Here is an 18866-nt window from a genome sequence, read left to right on the forward strand (position 1 = left end):
GTCTTCTGTAACACTCCCATAACATCGCGGGCACCCAGAGGTCTTCCTGGCCCTGGTGGAAGGGATGGTCGAACCACTTGGCCGTGACCAACCTCTCCACCCAAAATCTTGTGACACTGGAACGTCTTTGAGTTTTCCCTGCCTGTGCTATCTCTCTAATCCCCCACCCAGGAGTAATGTTGGCACTACTCTACCACAGAATTACTTCCCAACTAAGATTTGGCCACGCTCTACGGAAAGGTGTGAGGAGGAAAGTTCATGTGTAGATTTACACTCACGTACAAGAAATGCATAATACACAACACATATGAATACGTATTATGTTGCCTGACACATTTCTTTCCACCCGTCCACATGGGTTCTGTTGCACCTGCGCCCGGTCGCGTCGTGCAACAAAATTAGCTGTGGAGCCACCTCTGTTTGTATTTTCTGGTGCGAGAGAGCAGCGAAATCTGCTGCTTATGGAGCGGAAACTACTGTACCGTTTCAATAGTCCGGTATTTGTCAGGCAACAGTTGTAGTCTAGCCTGCGTACGTAAGCTGGTGCGAACACTGGTTACCTTCCATATATCACGTAAATACATTCTGTCACTGAAAAATTCAGACACAATCTAGAATAGAAGGCCTGATGATGGCGTCTTACACGAACTCACAGCTGATATCTTTTTTTGATATTTATTACATACATATCGGTGGCTGTACCGACATCAAACATAACAAGAATGAGTGCTTACACATGGTGTAACGGGTATAATTTCAAATATTTCTATTGGTGGCTGAGAACAGTGATCTGAACAACATCACATCAGTATTTATTTCACCTACAGATAACGATTAGAGCTATTAGGTGTACTATGCTTTTAGTTGATTAGTGTTTCCAAGTGCATGAAGCAAGAACAAGCGATAAATTCTGTTTTCTCATGAGCAGCATTTCAGGTGTTGAAGTGTGGCCACCTGGACTCAAAACGATTAGCCTATGTTCACAGGCGTAGTCCACTTAGAGGTGTAGTTAGAACCATGCTGGAAACATCAGGTAGTACATTATGTATCATGTTTGTGGGAACACTGTACAGTGCAGATAAAGAGTAGCCAATACACTGATGTGTGTACATATAACAATATCAGCATTTATACCCTTTGCACCCTGTGTACTATGTCTGTTCTCCCTGGCGCCACCCACAGGGGTCTGCTAAAATCGTGCGTGGCACCGTGTACGGCCGTCTCATTCCAGTCGTGGTATGCGGGTCAAAACGAAAAAAATATCACGGACCGATAAACAGCCATCTGGACAGGGCGTGCTCCTCCTACTGACGAATTCTGTCACATGGCCGTAAGAGTTTACCCTTACTACTTCGGTCATGAAACGACCTTCTCAGAAATACCAATATTGGAAACCGATTTCTGAATGACGATCCTGCGGCACAATATTTCCGCATACCGTATAAGGCCCAGTCTGTTGCTCTGCTGGGTGACGAACTTGGTAAATCGACACCAAGATGTCAGATGTGCACTGTGGCAGCCAGTCAAGGAATATTTTAGGGAAATCGTTTACAAAATTTTATTTCAAAGGCCAAAGCTAAATCTCTACACGTTTTCCCCAGAGCAGAATCGGCTGTGCCTCCGTGACACAAGCTATCTGCCTTTCAGAATCTAGGCAGTTCTGTCCGGTTAAAGCTGCTGACATGAGACCCTCTCCGCCCTCTGCTGAAATTGGTAGCGAATCCAAAATATCGGTTCTAGGTAATAGCGAGAGTGGCATGCAAGTCACGTGTATGAAAGCCGAAGACTTCTGCAGTGCAAAATACTGTTGCTTCTCTCTCTTATGATCCAGTATTCGAAATGAACAGACATTTTTCTTGTGAGGCAGGATGTCTGGCTTTGCCCCCATGACTGATCACCAACAGAGCTTAACATGAACCGCCTCTCCCCCCGTTTCCCACCTTCTTTAGTTTGTTCAACCTCCTAAACTGACCGACGCCCGGTAACTTGCTATCCTAGGCGCGCCTCTTGTATCTGGTACATTGAAATATATTCTCTTTAATTTACTTACACTACCAGCCATTAAAATTGCTACACCAAGAAGAAATTCAGATGATAACCGGGTATTCATTGGACAAATACATTATACCAGAACTGACATGTGATTACATTTTCACGCAATTTGGGTGCATAGATCCTGATGTATCACTACCCAGAACAACCACCTCTGGCCGTAATAACGGCCTTGATACGCCTGGGCATTGAGTTAAACAGAGCTTGGATGGCGTGTACAAGTACAGCTGCCCATGCACCTTCAACACGACATCACAGTTCATCAAGAGTAGAGACTGGCGTATTCTGACGAGCCAGATGCTCGGCCACCATTGACCAGACGTTTCAATTGGTGAGAGATCTGAAAAATCTGCTGGCCAGGGCAGCAGTCGAACATTTTCTGTAACAAGAAAGGCCCGTACAGGACCTGCAACATGCGGTCGTGCATTATTCTACTGAAATGTAAGGTTTCGCAGGGATCGAATGAAGGGTAGAGCCACGGGTCGGAACACATCTGAAATGTAACGTCCACTGTTCAAAGAGTCAACAATGCGAACAACAGGTGACAGAGACGTGTAACCAATGGCACCCCATACCATCACGCCGGGTGATACGCCACTATGCCGATGACGAATACACGCTTCCAATGTGCGTTCACCGCGACGTCGCCAAACATGGATGCGACCATCATGATGCTGTAAACAGAACCTGGATTCATCCGAAAAAATAACGTTTTGCCATTCGTGCACCCAGGTTCGTCGTTGAGTACACTATTGAAAGCGCACCTGTCTGTTATGCAGCTCGTTTTGTATTATCACGTTGTAGGGGAGAGAGTGTGGCAGATATGATACACGAGTTGGGATGAAAGTCATTACAGCATAGACGTTTTTCGTCGCGGCGAGACCTTTTTACGAAATTTCAGTCACCAACTTTCTCTTCCGAATGCGAAAATATTTTGTTGAGCCCAACCTACATAGGTAGGAATGATCATCAAAATAAAATAAGAGAAATCAGAGCTCGAACAGAAAGGTTTAGGTGTTCGTTTTTCCCGCTCGCTGTTCGGGAGTGGAATAGTAGAGAGATAGTATGATTGTGGTTCGATGAACCCTCTGCCAAGCACTTAAATGTGAATTGCAGAGTAGTCATGTAGATGTAGATGTAGATCAAGGGTAACTACAGCCATGGTCTCCGAGCTGATAGTCTATGCTGCTGCAAACGTCGTGGAACTGTTCATGCAGATGATTGTTGTCTTGCGAACGTCCCCATCTGTTGACTCAGGAATCGAGACGTGGCTGCACGATCCGTTGCAGCCATGCAGATAAGATGCCTGTCATCTCGACTGATAGTGACACGAGGTCGTTGGTATCCAGCACGGCGTTCTGTATTACTCTCCTGAACCAACCGATTCCATATTCTGCTAACAGTCATTGCATCTCGACCAACGCGAGCAGCATTGTCACGATACGATAAACCGCAATAGTGATAGGCTACAATCCGACCTTTATCAAAGTCCGAAACGTAATGGTACGCATTTCGCCTCCTTACATGAGGAATCACAACAACGTTTCACCAGGCAACGCCGGTCAACTGCTGTTTGTGTATGAGAAATCGGTTGTAAACTTTCCTCATGTCAGCACGTTGTAGGTGTCGCCACCGGCGCCAACCTTGTGTGAATGCTCTGAAAAGCTCATCATTTGGATATCACAGCATCTTCTTGCTGTCATCTTCGTGGTGTAGTTTCCAGTACTTTAATTTAATATCAGCCACAAAAGCCCACTTACAAGTCCTGACCACTCGACCACCTGTTCACAGAATGCTACCACGTAAGGTGTGGGTTGAAGTGTGGAATGGTGATTGGGTGCTTCTTCGTCGCTCATTAAGACATCAGAGAAACACCGTTGGAAAACCAGTAATTTATTATTCAAAGTCTCGGGCGATCCAAAAGTCAATTAACAGTTGAAAATTAAGTACTTGGCGGAATAATGTACGTAGAGAGGCAAAAGTTCACACAAGTGCTTGAAATTACACAGAATTTTACTGAAACAAAAAAGTGCCCATACCCATTGAAACCTTCCCGTCTAATATTGGATGAACGTTTGCTTGCTGACTGAACGCTGCGTCTCTTAAAATCTTTTAACTGCTGCTCTGTCAAGACTACCTGCTGATTATTACGACGAAACATAAAATGTGTTGTCGCCGTGGCCCTCAGTCGTTACCTGAAATTATTAAGACTGATTCTTACCTTTAATTATTTATACTGGATCGCCATCTGACTGCTACAGCAAACTGTGGAATGAATATACTTACTTCTCTTTAACATAATTATAAGCTGCTGGTGGAGTTTCATAATACTTTGTGACTGGAATTCTTTAAGTTGAAGTTAATTTAGATTTGATAAAAGCTGAAGCTCAGTTTAGACTTTTCTTTTAAGATAACAATAAATTCCGTAAAGCATTTACGTGAATGATTTTGGGATAGAAAATTCTTAATGCATTTAATCTGGTAGAAGTTAACTATATTCTGAGAACGATCTTGACAAACAATTACAAGGGGTATAGTTCTTTACAAAAATTCTTAAAAAGTAGCGTTGCGCTACATACCTAATTTTCCATCAAAATTACATAACTATATTCTGAGAACGATCTTGACAAACAATTACAAGGGGCATAGTTCTTTACAAAAATTCTTAAAAACTAGCATTGCGCTACATATAGCGAGTGGCTGGCGAGCACACCGCTTCTTTCAAAGTGTTAATTCATACCTCGCTTACAGCGACCTCCTCTCATGTCTCGCTAGCTACGACTGCCTCGTCTCACATCTTACTCGCAACTGCTCGCTTCCAACGCTCAATGCTACAAAAGTGCGGTCTCGCCGCCAACAATGGTTTTTGGTGCAGACAATCCCTGCTACCATTACAGATGTATTACTGCGCGCTGTTTCCCGCTCTTTCTCAAAATGTATCTATGCGCGGTTTCCCGCTCTTTCTCAATAATACACAATGCAATTTAATTAACAAAACAATTTAAATAAGAAACAGTTCAGATAATTACGTGCTAAAACAGTTTAAATACGCCTATTACATAATTACACCATAATGACGAATAGATGGCGCTCCACATTATGTAAAAGCAATAATTAGCAAAACAACTGATTGTTAGCAAAGACGATAGTCTTTATTATTCATGCTCAATATTTCGGCCGGCATTTACCAATAATATCCGAGGTCCTAGGACAACGTTGTGAACAGCACTGCACAGCATGCCACTAGTTAAGGTGAAATAGTACTGACGGTTGTTGTTTTTTAGCATCCCAAATGAGGTCGGACGGTCGCGGTAGATTGCAACAACAGGTAACGCCACAACCAATACTTGCAATGATTGAGGACCGGGAATCTTGCAGGTCAAGCACGACGGACGTGGTGAAACAGCGAGCGGGATAAACGAACACCTAAACCTTTCTATTCGAGCTCTGATTTCTCTTATTTTATTTTGATGATCATTCCTACCTATGTAGGTTGGGCTCAACAAAATATTTTCGCATTCGGAAGAGAAAGTTGGTGACTGAAATTTCGTAAAAAGGTCTCGCCGCGACGAAAAACGTCTATGCTGTAATGACTTTCATCCCAACTCGTGTATCATATCTGCCACACTCTCTCCCCTACAACGTGATAATACAAAACGAGCTGCATAACAGACAGGTGGGCTTTCAATAGTGTACTCAACGACGAACCTGGGTGCACGAATGGCAAAACGTTATTTTTTCGGATGAATCCAGGTTCTGTTTACAGCATCATGATGGTCGCATCCATGTTTGGCGACGTCGCGGTGAACGCACATTGGAAGCGTGTATTCGTCATCGGCATAGTGGCGTATCACCCGGCGTGATGGTATGGGGTGTCATTGGTTACACGTCTCTGTCACCTGTTGTTCGCATTGTTGACTCTTTGAACAGTGGACGTTACATTTCAGATGTGTTCCGACCCGTGGCTCTACCCTTCATTCGATCCCTGCGAAACCTTACATTTCAGTAGAATAATGCACGACCGCATGTTGCAGGTCCTGTACGGGCCTTTCTTGTTACAGAAAATGTTCGACTGCTGCCCTGGCCAGCAGATTCTTCAGATCTCTCACCAATTGAAACGTCTGGTCAATGGTGGCCGAGCATCTGGCTCGTCAGAATACGCCAGTCTCTACTCTTGATGAACTGCGATGTCGTGTTGAAGGTGCATGGGCAGCTGTACTTGTATACGCCATCCAAGCTCTGTTTAACTCAATGCCCAGGCGTATCAAGGCCGTTATTACGGCCAGAGGTGGTTGTTCTGGGTAGTGATACATCAGGATCTATGCCCCCAAATTGCGTGAAAATGTAATCACATGTCAGTTCTAGTATAATATATTTGTCCAATGAATACCCGTTTCTCATCTGCATTTCTTATTGGTGTAGCAATTGTAATGGCCAGTAGTGTTGTAGATTGAGTCTCGCGCTACAAACTGTAGCTAGCAACTGCAAGCGCTTAGCACGACGTGGAAATCCATATCACTGGCGGCAGCGCGGATATTGCAGACTGGGCTTCGCTTGTGGTTGGCGGCGAACTTCAAAGTGCCACACAAGGTGTCAGTCGGAAGCTGATTCAGAGAGCCATTGGCGAGGACACAGCATCAATGATACTATCTTTTGAAATGCAATGATTAGGTAAAGCTATATGGGAAACCTGCGATGCGATTTAGGTAGTTTCCTTGTTTCAGCCATGCGTGAGATCCTTCTATGGCCACTTGTTGTTTGCCGGCTACAGCTATAGCTGTGGCGAGACTAGCAGCATCCTATGTACAGGGAGAGAGAGAGAGAGAGAGAGAGAGAGAGAGAGAGAGAGTGGAAGCTACGTAGCGTGAACGGCGCCTGGCAAGTAGGCCACCAGCAGGGTGGGGAGTGGCCAAGGAAGCAGATAGCGCCTGCTGCGGTACTAGGAAGCCGACGGCTTGGCGTCGCCGCTGACGGCGGCGGCAACGGCGACGCGCAACCCAGATAGCGTGGAGCGCCGGCCTCCTCTGGCGTCGCTGTACACTGCCACCTCAGCGTTATCGTCTCTGGCTGGTCGTGTGCTTTCTCACCAGACACCAGTAGCCCCCACCAACCACATTCGGTTCGAATGGCTATGAGCAGTATGGGAATTTACATCTGAGGTCATCTGTTCCCTAAACTACTTAAACCTAACTAACCTAAGGACAGCACACACATTCATGCCCGAAGCAGGATTCAAACCTGCAACCGTAGCGGTCGCGCGGTTCCAGACTGAAGCGCCTAGAACCACTCTGCCACAAAGGCCGGCCATCTCACACTCGGTTGGGATCACTCCAAACGGTGGCACAGTGGTTAAGTTCTGATTTCAGAGAGAGAAGGATATCTACATCTACTTTTACGTCTAAATAAGACCAACACACCAGTCAAGTCCATTGTTAACTCAATTAATAGTCCAACCTACAAATTAATGAGAGAATGAAATGACTTAGTTGTTGAAAAACCAAATTCCATGAAGAACAGCTATGAACTTATTCACAGTATGAGTGACTTGACTGTACCACCTGTAATGGTACTTGAATTACGCAACCATTACGGCACCTCACCTGAACCTCTCGATACCAGCTATATTCTACTGTGTTTCTGCAAAGTAGTTGGCAAATTTCTGAGAGAGCATTCAGATTTGATTTCACTTTTGATACATCGATGTGTTTATATTGAAATGATATTATTCTTATGTGTATTCTTTCTTTTGTCACTATGATCTTTGACGTACTTGTAACATAATATGACTGTTGTTGCCCGAAAATGCAGTATTTAGCAGCGTGAGCAACACCACAATCGTTATTAAAATGCTGACCTTTGTTGTGGTAGGGTTGTTAGACACCCAAAGCTAATTTTTCATCAGTAAATATTGTAAATACGTACAGAACTACACCAGTACGTGAAACAGTCGGTATAATAGGAAAGAACGTATTTGAAAACAAGACAATGACTAAATCAAAAAAATAAAGCTTATAAATGAATTTAATTTGGTACTCTCACCCAATTACTTCTTTTATAACAACGAAATTAACAAGCAGGACTAGTGTTAGCGATGGAAATCCACCTTAGTGGCCTAATAGCAGAAACATTTATCACACATATGGAGAATAGAATATTGACACTAAAACATAGTATCACAAGCAAAATTAAGTTCTATAAGAGATATGTGGATGACAACCTCATTCTGTTTGATGGTACTGACGATAATGTAACAAACCTTTTTAATAAATTGCCGGCCGGAGTGGCCGAGCAGTTCTAGGCGCTTCAGTCTGGAACCGCGCGACCGCTAAGGACGCAGGTTCGAATCCTGCCTCGGGCATGGATGTGTGTGATGCCCTTAGGTCAGTTAGGTTTAAGTAGTTCTAAGTTCTAGGGGACTGCTGACCTTCGATGTTAAGCCCCGTTGTGCTCAGAGCCATTTGAACCATTTTTTTAATAAATTCAGTACCTTTCATAAAAATATCCATTTTCCCCAACGAGCATGAAGGTAACAACACCATAACTTTCTTTGACATGAAAATATCAAAACAGAACCAGAAAGATATCTTCCCGTGCGTACAGAAAACCTTCTGGTACGAGCACCACTGTACTGAGCTCCTCTACACATTCTGCCTCCTTCAAGAAAGCTAAATATAGAATAGTGCTCTACAGAGTGCACAAAATCCCACTTCAACATATAGACTCCAAAAAGAAATACACTCCTGAGAATGGAAAAAAGAACACATTGACACCGGTGTGTCAGACCCACCATACTTGCTACGGACACTGTGAGAGGGCTGTACAAGCAATGATCACACGCACGGCACAGCGGACACACCAGGAACCGCGGTGTTGGCCGTCGAATGGCGCTAGCTGCGCAGCATTTGTGCACCGCCGCCGTCAGTGTCAGCCAGTTTGCCGTGGCATACGGAGCTCCATCGCAGTCTTTAACACTGGTAGCATGCCGCGACAGCGTGGACGTGAACCGTATGTGCAGTTGACGGACTTTGAGCGACGGCGTATAGTGGGCATGCGGGAGGCCGGGTGGACGTACCGCCGAATTGCTCAACACGTGGGGCGTGAGGTCTCCACAGTACATCGATGTTGTCGCCAGTGGTCGGCGGAAGGTGCACGTGCCCGTCGACCTGGGACCGGACCGCAGCGACGCACGGATGCACGCCAAGACCGTAGGATCCTACGCAGTGCCGTAGGGGACCGCACCGCCACTTCCCAGCTAATTAGGGACACTGTTGCTCCTGGGATATCGGCGAGGACCATTCGCAACCGTCTCCATGAAGCTGGGCTACGGTCCCACACACCGTTAGGCCGTCTTCCGCTCACGCCCCAACATCCTGCAGCCCGCCTCCAGTGGTGTCGCGACAGGCGTGAATGGAGGGACGAATGGAGACGTGTCGTCTTCAGCGATGAGAGTCGCTTCTGCCTTGGTGCCAATGATGGTCATATGCGTGTTTGGCGCCGTGCAGGTGAGCGCCACAATCAGGACTGCATACGACCGAGGCACACAGGGCCAACACCCGGCATCATGGTGTGGGGAGCGATCTCCTACACTGGCCGTACACCTCTGGTGATCGTCGAGGGGACACTGAATAGTGCATGGTACATCCAAACCGTCATCGAACCCATCGTTCTACCATTCCTAGACGGGCAAGGGAACTTGCTGTTCCAACAGGACAATGCACGTCCGCATGTATCCCGTGCCACCCAACGTGCTTTAGAAGGTGTATGTCAACTACCCTGGCCAGCAAGATCTCCGGATCTGTCCCCCATTGAGCATGTTTGGGACTGGATGAAGCGTCGTCTCACGCGGTCTGCACGTCCAGCACGAACGCTGGTCCAACTGAGGCGCCAGGTGGAAATGGCATGGCAAGCCGTTCCACAGGACTGCATCCAGCATCTCTACGATCGTCTCCATGGGAGAATAGCAGCCTGCATTGCTGCGAAAGGTGGATATACACTGTACTAGTGCTGACATTGTGCATGCTCTGTTGCCTGTGTCTATGTGCCTCTGGTTCTGTCAGTGTGATCATGTGATGTATCTGACCCCAGGAATGTGTCAATAAAGTTTCCCCTTCCTGGGACAATGAATTCACGGTGTTCTTATTTCAATTTCCAGGAGTGTATATACATTAAAATTATTCCAATTAAGAATAGAAACGATCTTTTGATCATTAATACAATGTCACAAAAGATAAATGATAAACTGAACTAACAATATGAAACTACACTCGCAACTGACAGCATCCAAGCAGTTAAATGAATAAAAATGCCATACCTTGGTATAATGCCTGAGAAACCTGAAAGATTTTTCAAAACCACAGATATAAATCACCTTTATCACTGAGCAACAACCTAAGTATGACGCTTATTTTCAGTAACAAACTTCCAGGTACTGATTTTAATGCATCTGGTGTTTATAAAATTACTTGCAGCCAGTGCAACAAATATTATGTAGGTGAAACAGGCAGAACTTTCAGAACTCCATTTATAGATCATAGAGACTTCTAGAGACTGGATACATGTAACGAATCAGCAGTAGCAACACTCATAAAAGACAAAGCCCACCCCTCGAAAATCAACACTGAAATTTTTCAGAAATCAAAAAAAGGAAAAGAACGGATATCAAGGAAGAAACGGCAGTTTTTATTCATAATACAAAGTGTTGTGGCAATATTCTTAATGAAACAATCGAACTAAAAACTTAAAATTCTTGAGTAGTCTTATACCAGTAACGGTGCAACAGATTTAAGACATGCTGCTTTAGACAAACGAGTATCAGACTGGCAATAAATCTCATATATATCGCTGTAAAATGCGATAATCGATACTCGCCCACACAAAAAGTCCGCCATATTTTATTAATTGTACAGTTTTTACATGTACCAATATGTAGAAAAAATTTGTGCAATGAATTGCGTCAAAAAAATAAAATAAACAGTACAAATTGTAATGTTACGCAATAGCTCCGCCAATGTACCAACGATAAAAAACGAAGCTTTCGGATGAAAACATGTAAGTGAACCGCTGTCTTATAGAAAAACGGTCACAGGATTTTTGCAACATAATAACAGATGGAAAGCTGCCCGCATCCCACGCAGGCTGTAGTATAGTCATAATAAACGAGACACAGCTCCACACGAGCAGAAGACATCACTGGACATCAATTTCTGATCAATCACGCCCCCCCCCCCCCTCCCCGCCGACTCCCACCAAACACCGTGACAGCCCCTCCAGCCGCGAACAGTAAGCAAGAGTTCTATGTTACTGTAGTTTAAGTCAATTTTCTGTATGCGTAAACACCTGAAAATGGCCGAAAGTGCTCGAAACGCGCTGTGTTACGTTAAATTAAACGTAAACAAACAAAACTAATTGGTAGCAGAAAATACAAATTTATTATTCCACATTGTCACGGTTTCCAGACGTAGTCACTACGGCCACAATTAATATACTGTAAATATACTCCACAAGCCACCATATTATGCATTGCGGAGGTATCTTGTACCACTGCTAATCATTTCTCTTCCTTGTTCGACTGGAGCATAAAAAGGACTTGCTATTTGCCTTCTTACGAACCACAATTTCTCTTATCCTAACTTTGTGTTTCTTACTGCGAAATGTGCGTTGTTGGGAGTAGAATCGTGCTGCTGTCAGTTTCAAATACCAGTTCGCTAAATTTTGTCACTAGTGTTTCGCAAGAAGAACGGCGTCTTCCCTCCAGCTCCAGGGAGTTCCATTTGGGTTTACTCAACTGTTGATCGAACCTACCAGTAACAAATTTAACACCCCGGTTTTGAATTCCTTCGACGTCTTCTTTTAATCCAACCTGGTGGAGGTACCAAATACTCGAGTAGTACTCAAGAATGGGTAGCACTAGCCTTCTACACGCGGTCTCTTTTACTGGTGAGCAACACTTTTCTAAATTTTTTTTCCAGTAGACCAAAGTCGTCCGTTCTCCTTACCCACTACCATCCTTACTTACTCGTTCTGTTTCATACTGCTTTGCAATGTTGCGCCTGGGTACTTAATAGACGTGACTTAGCCAAGCTATAGACTTCTAATGCTGTATTCGAATTTACTGGATTGTTTTTCTCAGTGATTCGCACTGACATACTTTTTCCTACATTTAGGTCAAGCTGAAATTCATCACACCAACTGGAAATATTGTCTCAGTCATCCTGTATCTTCCGTGTCACTCATCGGCGACACCTCCCCGTGCACCTCAGCGTCTTTAGCAAAGGGCCGCAGAGTACTGCTCGCCCTGTCCGGCAGGTCATTTATGTTTAAAGAGAATAAGAACGGTCCTGTGAACTCTATTAAATACCGAGACAATAATTCGGTATCACAAATCAGAGAAACACAATGTTATAACAGAATCATTTAATTTCAGAAGCGTTGACGGAAAGTATAATGAAATGTGGATATCCTCTTTTTCGTATTTCCTACGAAGTCTTATCACTCTGTGACAGTATACATTGAGTTCACTAAACTTCGGCCGGAGAGCAAAAAAATTCCAAAATAGTCACACTGTATTCGCAATAAACAAGTAATATGAATCACTTGAGAGAATAAACTGCCTCTGTGTCTTAGATATCGTAGAGAACGTCGTTCACAATTGAGATGCTGTAGTTACACGGAGGCCAGAACGCAAGCCGATTGGGTGCCGATAGCTGTGGAGTGAGGGGCGGGAGGAGAGGAGGATAGTCTTTCAGAGAGATTATGCCGAACAAGTGAAATAATTCACACGCAACGGAAATGTTTTATTTGATTTATCACTTGTGCACGCAACTGGGATTTCTTTGTCTGCTTGCAAGAGAGGCTCGTCTCTTGCAATATTGCTGATAGCCGATTTCCTGTTTGCCGTATCTCGCAAGGGATTGGGTACTTCCCTCCTCCTGCCGTTGCTCCACACAATACAAGGTCATATTTATCGGAGGAAACAAAAATGAGTTATTAATGCCTTCAGCAATAAGAACATGGTTGATATTGGTCTACCAGAACCGAGTTGCAAAGCGATTTAGAAAAGATTGCTGTATGGTGTGTCAGGTGGCAGTTGACGCTAAATAACGAAAAGTGTGAGATGATCCACATTAGTTCCAAAAGAAATCCGTTGGAATTCGATTACTCGATAAATAGTACAATTCTCAAGGCTGTCAATTCAACTCAGTACCTGGGTGTTAAAATTACGAACAACTTCAGTTGGAAGGATCACATAGATAATATTGTCGGGAAGGCGAGCCAAAGGTTGCGTTTCATTGGCAGGACACTTAGAAGATGCAACAAGTCCACCAAAGAGACAGCTTACACTACACTCGTTCGTCCTCTGTTAGAATATTGCTGCGCGGTGTGGGATCCTTACCAGGTGGGATTGACGGAGGACATCGAAAGGGTGCAAAAAAGGGCATCTCGTTTTGTATTGTCACGTTAGAGGGGAGAGAGTGTGGCAGATATGATACACGAGTTAGGATGGAAGTCATTACAGCATAAACGTTTTTCGTCGTGGCGAGACCTTTTTACGAAATTTCAGTCACCAACTTTCTCTTCCGAATGCGAAAATATTTTGTTGAGTCCAACCTACATAGGTAGGAATGATCATCAAAATAAAATAAGAGAAATCAGAGCTCGAACAGAAAGGTTTAGGTGTTCGTTTTTCCCGCTCGCTGTTCGGGAGTGGAATAGTAGAGAGATAGTATGATTGTGGTTCGATGAACCCTCTGCCAAGCACTTAAATGTGAATTGCAGAGTAGTCATGTAGATGTAGATGTAGATGTAGATGTAGTTACTTGCTTTGAAGTTAGCACCTAGCTGTGAGCAAAGGGTGCATTAAAATTAAATGGAACACTACACTGCAGTATGCACACACATACTTTTTACAGGAAACTTAGGAACAACATTTTGCTCTCCTACAGTTAGTCACCACAAGGAGTATTTTTCTCAAGGTTCCAAGCAGTGTGGAAAGAAAACTGGAAATTTTTGGTAAGGTCTTATGGGATGAAACTGCTGAGGCCATCGGTCCCTAAGCTTACCCACTACTTAATCTGACCAAGACTAAATTACTCTAAGGGCAACACACACGACTCCAACCTCCGACCGGGGCAGCCGCGTGGGCCGTGACAAGGCGCCTGAGACCGTGCGGATAGTGTGGAAAAGATAGAGTATACAGCAAGGGTAAGAAATGACGAGGCGGGCTCGTCTCCTGGAATAACTTTTTGCGGAGACGATGGGGACGAACCGAGAACGACAGGTTAGTATACCTTTCAACGACGAGACTCTGCGGCTTTATTGCTTGGCCACTCAAAATTTGGTGTCCCGCCAATTGGGACCGGATACCATCCCAAGTGGGGGTGACCTGGAGGAAACATCCCCGACACTTACCATGCTCAAGCCAACGGCAAACACCTCTCACAGTTGGCAACAAGTGGCCACATAGTGGCAAAATCTGTGAGCTTGCGTTGTGTTGTGACCTTGGCGCCGGTCTCTCGGAGATCTTAGTATCCCTCCGCCAAATGCCCAAAATAGTTACACCTTTTATCGCACTGACAATACCGTTTTTATTGCACTAAGACTACTGAAATAATTTTCCCGCTCTTACTTGCATAATTACTGTTACTTTAAATAAATATGCCATCTATGTCGCATTTCATGGGGCAAAAGTAGAACTGGGAGGACGGTTTAGGAAATTTACAGTTACTACTTTCATTTGGCCGATTAAAGGTTACCACCACAAGAATAAGACTTTAAAATTTATTATTTCCCATGAATGGATTCATTATACGCTACCCATCATTCCTCCAATCGGCAATACAGTGTTAATTCGTGAATTTTTCGGTATTTATTTTTAAAGAGAGGGCGTCAGCAGTAATCTCTTGCACCCCTTTTGGAAACGAGGTGCTACAAATCGAGATTAAAAATATATAAATTACGTAAACAGCCCAAGTGCTTGGCCGCATTAACCATCATCAGCAGTAATAACGTTCACCAATAAGTGTTACATAAAACTTTATATTAATAAACAAAACCCATAAAATAATCTAAAATTAGTACCTGCCAAGACTACTTGCTAGTTTAGGAGGTATAAAACATGGTGAATAATACATAAATGAATTAAAAGAATTATCTGTGAAACGACAGAATATATAAGAAGCTTAAGCAATATCAGTAAGATAAACAGAAATGAATAAATGCTGGAAAATGGAGGAGTGTGAGGCAACATAGAGTACATGCCATCTTTGAGAGTGTGGAGGTACTGAATTTTATAAGGTAAAAAGTAGGACTGATTACAAATATAAAAAGAGCAAACGTGAAACATTAACACTACACTCAAAACTGCGTCTAGGCAACATTTTGCATTAAAAAAAAGAATCAAGTATAATAAAAATAGTACTTAATGAGGCCAGAATCTCCGTGTTGTTGTATTGCATAGGATGACCGGTGTCAAGGCAATTCTGCAATAGTGGATTTGCTAGACTGTTGAAAGCGTGTGTGACGCTTATGTTCAATACACCGGTCTTGCACAGTCCTGATTGTCTGACCAGTATATGACATGCCACAACTGCAAGGAATACGATAGCCCCCAGCCTTACGCAAACCAAGATCATCTTTTACGGACGCTAACAGGGCCTTAATCTTAGAAGGTGGTCGAAAAACACATTTCACATCATATTTCCGCAAAATACGGTCAATCCTGTTGGAAATGCTGCCTTCCTTGACAGCGGTCATCCTATGGAATAGAACAACACGGAGATTCTGGCTTGCACGTCCAGCTTTTGGGACAGTGTTATTAAGGAAGCTCACCAGTTGATTAATAGTAACTATCGATATTTCTGATGTTGGTTATCTTTGATTTAGTTGACACTTGTTCTGTGTGTGGTATATCCCTTGTTTCTCCTCTGTGAACCGAGGTGTTAAATTTCTTTGCACATTTCTTCTTCCTTGCATTTGTGCCTTGAGAATGACAGGGTGTGCTCCTGTCGAAATATCGGCGTTGTTCGACGACGTCACCCGGCAGCAAACCCGTAAATTTTGAACATTCAATTCACCGGGAAAAGTGAAGGTCTCACATTGTTTATCTCTACGGGAAGGAAATGTATTGTTGCTTGCGGAGGTTGGATAAACTCCGCAGCAGTAGAGTAAGGTTGGAATGTGCATTATCGTTTTTATGGAAGTGTCGAAACCATAGTGTGGTTCCAGCGTTTGTTAAGGTTGTACATCATATTAATTCTCCTGCCGTCAATCGCATCAAGCAATGTGCTGGTTTAGCTCTTGTTCGTGAAAGGATCCACTATACTCGCCGTCAATTAGAATTTGTTTCTAAGGAATTGTTTCAGCTTTATTTAATGATGATGGCGTCTAATGTTTCTGAATTTTCTTGGAATTGGGTGGACGGTGCCCCTTGCTCGCAGTCTGATTGGGAATTTCAATCTGTAACTGCTCGTCATTGGGTAAGTGTGAACGTTTCCTTGGCTCAGTGTCTAATTCTAATTTTAATTTTCGACGTTCTGTGATCAATCTCACGGAGAAAACGTTTGACGACGCAGCTTTGTCTGTGCTGGGGTAAGGTTTGAACTTCGCACCGACGCCTAAGAATTTGCCAGTCGTTGATTTTATTAGTTCTATCGAACAGGCTGTTTATAAACTACCTTCCGAGGCTGCGGAAGAGGTTAGCAGGAAAGTTTGTCGTGTGTTGACTGAGGCCCGTCCACACAAGTGTAACATTACAGTATCTGTGGCGGCTGCTTTACGTTCACTTAGATTGGATCCTGAATTGTTATTTCACTCGAGGACAAGGGAAACGCCACCGTTTTGTTGAACAAGCACGATTACATTCAAAAGATGCAGTGTCTACTTTCTGATTCGGCGTGTCACAAAATCGGTGCTGACCCTACTAAGAGTGTTGAGAGAAAGACAAATAACCTCCTGAAGAAAAGCTCTTTGTCACAGGAGACTATCAAGAGTCTCAATTCTTACTGTGCTGTACCGCCTAGATTATTTGGCCTCCATAAGGTCCATAAAGAGGATGTCCCGTTGAGGCCTATTGTTTCTAACATTGGTGCTCCGACATACCGTGTAGCTAAACATCTTGCTAGTTTGGTGAGCCCACTAGTAGGTAGGTGTGAACACCAAATTAAGAACTCTGCAGATATCGTACGTCAATTGCAGGGACTGCGTTTGAATGACTCTGATATTTTGGTCAGTTACGGTATGGTTTCCCTTTTCACTCACCTTCCTCTATCTGATTCGTTGCAGCTAATGGAGGGTAAGTTTGGTGTCGAGTTAACAAATTTGTTTCGACATGTGCTGACTTCCACTTACTTTTTATTCAATGGTCAGTACTGCGAACAGACTGATGGAGTTGCAATGGGAAGCCCGTTATCACCTAATGTGGCCAATTTGTTCATGGAGGACTTTGAGGAACGTGCATTGAAGTCAGCGAACTTGAAACCTGCGTGTTTTTTCAGATATTTAGACGATACTTTTGTTGTTTGGCCTCATGGTAGTGAGAATTTAAACCGGTTTTTGGAACACCTGAATTCAATCCACCCGAATATTCCGTTCACTATGGAGGTGGAAAAGAATGGCTGCCTTCCCTTCCTACCCACACTGACTTATATCTGCGAGCTGATAGTTGACACCATCCAGCTCAGCGTGAAGGAGTACTTCGCTCCTTGGTTCACAGGGCCCACGTTATCTCAGACCCTGAAAGTTTGGCAGCTGAGCTATCACATCTCGAAGTCACTTTTCTCCAGAATGGTTATAATGAGAGGCAGATCAAACATGCGTTGCGCCATCAGCCTCCTGTGCAACGGGTGAGTGACAACAGCAACGAAGTGGCACCTAAGCCTATGGCCTTTTTGTCTTAAGCAGGAAGCATTTCCAACAGGATTGGCCGTATTTTGCGGAAATATGATGTGAAATGTGTTTATCGACCACCTTCTAAGATTAAGGCCCTGTTGGCGTCCGTAAAAGATGATCTTGGTTTGCGTAAGGCTGGGGTCTATCGTATTCCTTGCAGTTGTGGCATGTCATATATTGGTCAGACAATCAGGACTGTGGAAGACCGGTGTATTGAACATAAGCGTCACACACGCTTACAACAGCCGAGCAAATCCGCTATTGCAGAACATTGCCTTGACACCGGTCATCCTATGGAATACAACAACACGAAGATTCTGGCTTGCACGTCCAGCTATTGGGATAGTGTTATTAAGGAAGCTGTTGAAATCGAACTATCAAGCAACCTTATTAACAGAGATGGTGGATTTTGTTTAAATGCTGCTTGAAATCCGGCTCTGTCTCTCATCAAAAAACAAAGGGACAGAATTAGTGCTACCTCACCTGTTGATTAATTGTAACTATCGATATTTCTGATGTTGGTTATTTTTATTTGTGTTGACACTTGACCGGCGGCAGTGGCCGAGCGGTTCTAGGTGCTTCAGTGCGGAACCGCGCTGCTGCTACGGTCGCAGGTTCGAATCCTGCCTCGGGCATGGATGTGTGTGATGTCCTTAGATTAGTTAGGTTTAAGTAGTTCTAAGTTCTAGGGGATTGATGACCTCAGAAGTCCCATAGTGCTCAGAGCCATTTGAACCATTTTTTTTGTTGACACTTGTTCTGTGTGTGGTATCTTCCTTGTTTCTCCTCTGTGAACCGAGGCATTGAATTTCCTTGCACATTTCTTCTTCCTTACATTTGTGCCTTGAGAATGACAGGGTGTGCTCCTGTCGAAAACTCGGCGGTGTTCGACGACGTCACTCGGCAGCAAATACGTAAGTTATTTGAAC

This window comes from Schistocerca gregaria, chromosome 1, assembly GCF_023897955.1.
Source record: "Schistocerca gregaria isolate iqSchGreg1 chromosome 1, iqSchGreg1.2, whole genome shotgun sequence".
Lineage (NCBI taxonomy): Eukaryota > Metazoa > Arthropoda > Insecta > Orthoptera > Acrididae > Schistocerca > Schistocerca gregaria.